Raw genomic sequence first — 6,906 nt, forward strand, 5'->3', positions numbered from 1 at the left:
ATGACCCTCCCTCCTGATTATAAAATCGTCTCATAATTCTGCCACTGAGGTGTGAGACACAGTGTAACAGACTCTCAAAATCCTGAACTTCAGGAAATGTTGCTGTACCATTTTTAAAATATGACCCTCTGAATGTGGCATGAGAGAATTTATAGGGAAAAGCTAATTGCTCTTTCTGTTGTATTGCGATGGCCCCTGTTTAGAAAAAAACATCTCAGAATTCTGACACAAAGGTGTGAGACACAATGTAACAAATTATGAAAATCATGAAGCATAAGAAAATTTACTGTACCATTTTTTTAATATGACCCTCTGAACATGGCATGTGAAGAATTTATAGTCAACAAAATAGCACCCCTTCTGCTGAATTACTTTTTCCCTCCTTCCTCGTTACCAAAACATCTTAGTATTCTGACACTAAGGTAAGAGAGACAAAATCACTCATCACGAACATTTGTAATTACAAAACTTCACTGTTGCATTTCTGCGTTGTGACATTCTGAACATGGCATGTTAAAGTATATAGAAAACCTAGATCAGAACAGGTTAAATGTAATTCATAGTGATTTATATTTTTTTAATTCTTTCTAAATGAAAAAATATGTTTTTCAGTGATTATGACACTTCAGTATTACATAAAATATGCTTCAATGCCAAAATAAATAATAATGGAAAAAATACCCACAGTGGACATTCATAGTTGTGATTATAGGAATGTTATATATCAGGTGGGTAGCTGTGTCAGCATGCGTAGGCTGCATAGGAAAAAGTAAAGGATTATTCCATGCTGAAAAGAGAAGAAAGGAAACATAACGTGTTGGCCGTGGAGCCTTCTTCAGGTGTGAGAAAGACAGGGCTGTAAGCAAAGATAATTTCCTTTATCTTTGCTTACTGCAGTTTAAAGACTTTAGGAAGTTTTACGGCTAACAGCTCCACATCAACTTCCTTTTATAACTAACCTCATCAGATCCCTCAACTCCCAACTCTTCCAATTTCTCACTTCAGAGAAGGATAAAAAACTCAATCATCCTCTACAGAGAAAAACCATCAACACCCCTACCACCTCCACCAATCCTAACCTAATCCTTGTTTTTACTATACCCTCTGACCTTTCCCTTTCACCCCTTTACATCCTCAGCTAACTTATTTTAAAATTACAATAGACTGTATAGTATGTATGTTTAAAATTAAGGTAAATATGTCAAAATATCAAAATCCAACTGCACAGTGCTATCGTAACAATGCTTGTCAAGTTATCAAACAAACCTGCATTGTATTTTTAAAATATTTCAGCAGAGGATTCAACTGGAGTATAAATGAAGATTCGACGATAATTTTTTCTGGGGAGTTGCAATGTTGGGCATTATTGGACATTTCCCGGTGACCCTGACACGTGTTAAACACTCGCATTTCCTGCATATATTAAAATGGTTATGGTTTCGCTGAGAAATCCAATTGACTTAAGACAACGTTTATACTGCAGAAGAATCCCATCCCTGGGTGGACTCGAACCACCAACCTTTCAGTTAAAAGCCAAATGCGCTAACCGATTGCGCCAAGTTTTCGGTTAAAAAAAAAAGCTCTCTTACCGTTTATTTTGCCAGACGGTAATATTTCTTCTGCACTGATAACCAAGAATTGAATTTCATTTTTCGCAAGCTGTGTGAATTTAATCAAAAACAAGTTTTCCAGAAAGGAAATGAACACATGCATTTAACGAAATCAAGCCCTTTGTGATTGCCCGAAATGATACGTTCTGTACTACAAGATAGGAAGAAAGACACGGCTGGGATTTGAATCCCGGTTCTTTTGTTTAACAGAGAAGCGCTTTAACCAACTAGGCTACGGTGACAGGACAACCATCCCCTTTTACAGCCGCTTGGACACACCGCTCTGAGACATCTGCGTTCAGTAAGCGCTGAACCTGCGCTCAGAACAAATTGCCTCTTTTACATAGCAGCCCCGACACTGAGAAACGAAGAGAACTGGCTTTTATCTGGCATTTTCATGCCCAATGCGTTTGATATCTCCCAAGGGCGACAGAGTTCTTTTGCGACACTAGCTTTGATAAAAAAACGAGAAATCGTGCAAGGGAAAAATGTCTTTTTTTCATAGAGAAAACGTGCACCAGGAAATGTTGTGTTGAGAAGAAATGATTTAACATGATACGTGACCTAATTTATCGGAGCAATTGCTCAACCAGCAAGGTCTGGAGAGGTTGGAGAGTCTGGTGGATGTGATAATTATACGGTGTTGTGAAAGAAAACAGTATTTCTTTGAATTCTCAGTCAATCGGAATTTCAGTGCGAAACATAAACCCCTTGTCTGATTTAAAGAGATTATATTTTAAAACTCATAAAAAATCAGAAAACACATGTTTCTCACTTTGAAATTTTAGACGGAGCGGTGCATTACTAGTAGCGGCGCTGAGCACACTATGGGGAAATTCAGGGTATGTGAAATCCCAGCGGTTTAATAAACAACGCGTCTGATTTCGGATCATAGGATTGTAGGTTCGACTTCTACCTGGCTTGTGTAAATTTTATTCAAGCTCCTCAGTAATAGATGTATATTATGTAATGAACCGCACCTGAAAGCAAACGTTGGGTCTGTTTCCTTTGTTTTCCAGCATGAAATAGCAAATCGTTACAAAAAGCACCTGCTAATGTCCAATAGCGTTTTTTTTTTTCAAATTACATTTTCAGGCTTCAGACACTTTTTAATAAAACAAAAGTGTCCGGAAACTCATTAACTTTCAGGTTTGCTTGAACCTGTATTAAAAAAAGTTATCTGAAACTTCCGGGATTCCATTATCTGATGTAGCTGTCTCTAAAGTTGGACGTGATGTTAAGCAGATGTGAACTGTGCCTTTTCTCTTAAAAAAAAACAAAGTTCTTTTTTTCCCCTTCACTCCAATGCTGGAGACTGTAAGCCTCTGTGAGCTCCACACTGCGTGTCCTGTACTGCTCTATGTACTAATCTATGTGGTGTACAGATAGAACTCAACTGCATGGTGTGAATTCCGTGTTCAGGACCAGCAGAACCTGAAAAAGTAACAGCTGACCTCGACGTGATTTGAACACGCAGCCTTCTGATCTGGAGTCAGACGCGCTACCGTTGCGCCACGAAGTCACGGCTGTCCGTGTCTTTGAATTCCCCAAAGGAGACAAATCAGCTTCACAAAAAAAAAATCTCATGTGAAGTGCGCAGCTCTTCCGAAGAGAGTCTCTTCTTACCACATTTTATTCTTCCTGCGCAGCTCTTGTGCAGGTGTTGTTCTCAATTACAGATCCAGGAACACTGATTGTTTTTTCTATTTTTTTAAATTAAGTACCCCATGGTGCAACGGTAGCACGTCTGACTCTAAATCCCCAAGTTCATTTTCAAAGTATATCGGAGTCAACTGATACTGATCAGGTTCTGCTGCTACTGAACCCGCAGTCTTCACCTTAAAGTTCAATTCCCCAAGCCTTTTGACCTTATATGTCCATCCCTTCTCGTCAAAACTCGTATTTTCACAGGGTACCCTTCAGAAATCGCAGTATAGAATGAAAAAACTCCAGTAGATCTCGGCCGCTGTTGGTGATTTTCCTTTTAAAATAAATGAATCTCTGGAAATTTTACGGAGTGTATCACTTTCACTGAGACCGAGAAGTGTTAAGCTGTACATGCGTCTTTGTGGCTCAGTTGTTAACCAAAAGGGTGGTGGTTTGAGCCCTTCCAGGGACGCTACGAGCCTTTTAACGTACACACCCTCCTCACTTCATTTCTCCACGGCCGGTCTTGTATCGCTAACAAATACAGAGCCCGTAGGAGGCAGTAAGCTCGCATATATATAGCTCACTGTGTATATAATGAAGAAGCAGAAGTTAGTTTCTCATCTGCGCGTTACAGAGCCTTACGCAACTCGTAGTGTACCAACAGCTAGGGTTTGATCCCTGCACGGGCTATTAGTTGAAAGGCCATTGTAAATGACGTAGATAGATAGATACTTTATTGATCCCGTGAGGGAAATTAATAAAGCTTATCCAGCTGGCTTTTATGTTTCACACTAAATTGCGATCTTGAAACCAAAATGAAATTGACATTTGTACTGTATGTTTTTTTTTTAATTACAAAGCAAACAGAGTATTCCCTTAATTCAAAGATCAGATATTGGCCAAAACAAGACAATCAGACGTGGGCTGACTTTGGAACAGGAGCCTCTGCTTCGTCGTTTATTGAGCTTTTGATCAATGTCTGAGAGAAAAAGATTCGCTATTTTTACTCTTTGATTAAAGTACACAAAAAGCACCTTCCTTCGAGCCGGAACCGAACCAGCGACCTAAGGATTCCCTGCTGACTCCACTACAGTCCTCCGCGCTACCAACTGAGCTATCAAAGGGTTGTCAAATGCTCCTTGGCACATACTGCCCAATGTAGTGAAATGTTCCGGGTGATTTAAATCCCGGTTCGACGTCAAGTTTCCAACTCGTTTCCTTAGTCTTGTTTACCTTGAATTTAAGCCACGAACCAGGATTCTACTGTATAAACTTCCGGGGATATTACAAAATGTTTGATGGGGCATCAATCATTCCAGGCGGAAATGGACTCCTTTTTGTTTCTCGAGGGATCATATTAAACATTGCATTAGTATCGAGAGGAGGATCACCATGAAACACAAAACAAACAGTTTCATTCTGTCTTTTTTAGAAAGTAGCGTTTGTGCTACATTAATTATATTTTCGTGGAAATATAGAAGTTGTAAATGTTAAAATTTATATTTGAATCGAAATGTGGTTTTGAGTTAAATATTAGCGGGATCATGTGATTAGTTTGTTTGTCATTACAATATATATTGCCATTTTACTAGAATTTGTAACTGAAATTTACTAGTTGTGTTTTTATGATGATTAGCCATTTGTTGATTACAATATTGTATATAATGTATAATTTGAACTACATATTTTTCAGGTGTGAATAATTGTATATTTTAAGAATAAATTTCTAAAACAAATCATTGGCTTTATTTACTAGTTTCTACACCTATAAAATATTTATTTGATGTATAATAGACCTTTAACTATATATGTATATTAGTCCTCTAAATTTATCCGTATAATAGAACTCCAACCATTTATGTATAATAAACATATAATCATAGATGTCTAATTGACATATAACAATATACGTATACTAGAATTTCATTGTAGACCAGTTACGGAGCACATTTATACGTCTAAAGTATGCGTTTAATAGTCGTATATTCTACTTCTTTTGCCAACTGGGATGTGCCGATTTTAATTTAACAAAGCTAGATACACAGTTTGTTTCTCGAAAGCGTGTTATGTAAAAAAGATACTTTGCTAAGGATACAACGGGTGTATAAATGAATTCTCCTGACAGCCAGTTGAAGATAAAATTCCACACGTGAAAATGGTTTTCTTGGACATTGACAGGTACTTAATTGTTTACTTGTAGTTCCACATGAGTAAAATAGATATTTCCTGCAAATTTCAAGAGGGCTTGCGAAGAAATCCCATCAAGCTTTAGCAGAGATTATGGTTACAGCGGAACAGTCTGAAGCTCGTCCCTTAGTGGGTTTGAACCACCAGCCCTTCATTTAACAGCTGCACAGAGACACACTCCCGTTGCTTTTTGCTGTTCACACGTTTGTAGTTAAAGAATTATAAAATACTGACATTTTCCTGCCAGCCGGCAGTATTTCTTCTGCACTGACCATGAATAACCAATAACTTTATTTCATCTTTCGCAGTCTGTAATCCACAGAAAATGAAGTGAATACTTGTATTAAGCTAAATCAAGCCGACGGAGATGCACTGCCGTTGTTTTTCTCCACTTTTCGTTAAAAGGAGAAAAATCACTGACATTTTCTTGCGGTATTTCTTCTGTCCTGATTTGCAAGACTTATATTTTATATAAGTTGTATGAATTTCTTGAAGTTCAGAAACAACTTGTTCCACAAAGGAAATGAACACTTGGTTCAAAGTAAATCAAGACGTATGTATCTCTCGCTGCGTGTGCTCTTATCTGTCCATCTCTCTACTTTTCTCTCACTCTGACAGTCTGTGCAGAGTTTCTGAAGGGGATGTAACACCACTTGGCAAAGAGAAAAATTATCAGAGGCAGAATAAAAAATCATTATTCTCTTCTTAGTCAGATTCACAGCTCAGAGACAATCGGACAGAAGCTCCATACTTCTTTTTATCCGTCAATCCAGAACCAGAGGACATTCAGACAATCAGTGCTGTTACATGAATAATATCAGGCAGAACAGCCTGGACTCAGGTTACATCTCCCCATTTTCTCCTTCCTCACAGCCACTTAGAGACAGAGAAGAGCTCCTGGTTCTCCTCTCTGTGAACTGGGCTCAAGACTCACTGATCTGTCAGCTGTGGACTCTGTTCCAGGTCAGAAGCAAGAAGCTTCTATTAACCCTTTCCAGGACCTCCAGCCCTTCAGTATTACTTTCTTTACTGTATGTCAGTCTCCAAACATGTTTTATAAATGTTTTATAACACACGTGAGTGTGGAATTATCTTTTTATGTAATAAACACAAGTAGTGACACTTTGGTCAGTACACTGTATATTGATTATTAGTAGCCAATGGGCCGATGGTCGTGTCTACAGTAGTGACCAGTTGACCAGTCTGTAGCTCTCAGCAGTGGGACTCAGATCACACAGAAGAAGACCTGTCTGTGTGTGATTCCACACCAGCCCAGGGAATCACCAGCTCTCATATGTCTCTCACAGGTGTCTCACAGTCTTATAAATTTACAATTAGATGAATTATTGTAACAGGTAATCAGACTACCTATGGAACTGAGAGCAGGCTGGAAATAAAACCTCCTGGCTTCTATACTCTGATGATTCGTTTAAAACATTTAAAAGCACTTATTACAGGG

The 6,906-nt window shown here is 38.4% G+C and overlaps 2 non-coding genes across 2 annotated transcripts; both read right to left on the reverse strand.

Moving 5' to 3' along the window:
- Positions 1-3,060: 3,060 nt before the first annotated feature.
- trnaw-cca (transfer RNA tryptophan (anticodon CCA)) lies at positions 3,061-3,132 on the reverse strand. Its single transcript has one exon. It is a non-coding gene; the product is annotated as a tRNA-Trp (tRNA).
- Positions 3,133-4,296: 1,164 nt separating this feature from the next.
- Positions 4,297-4,384, reverse strand: trnay-gua (transfer RNA tyrosine (anticodon GUA)). The gene is given in 2 exon segments: positions 4,297-4,332; positions 4,348-4,384. It is a non-coding gene; the product is annotated as a tRNA-Tyr (tRNA).
- Between the last annotated feature and the right edge of the window lie 2,522 nt (positions 4,385-6,906).

The sequence above is a fragment of the Lepisosteus platostomus genome, chromosome 5, assembly GCF_059453375.1.
Source record: "Lepisosteus platostomus isolate fLepPlt1 chromosome 5, fLepPlt1.hap1, whole genome shotgun sequence".
Lineage (NCBI taxonomy): Eukaryota > Metazoa > Chordata > Actinopteri > Semionotiformes > Lepisosteidae > Lepisosteus > Lepisosteus platostomus.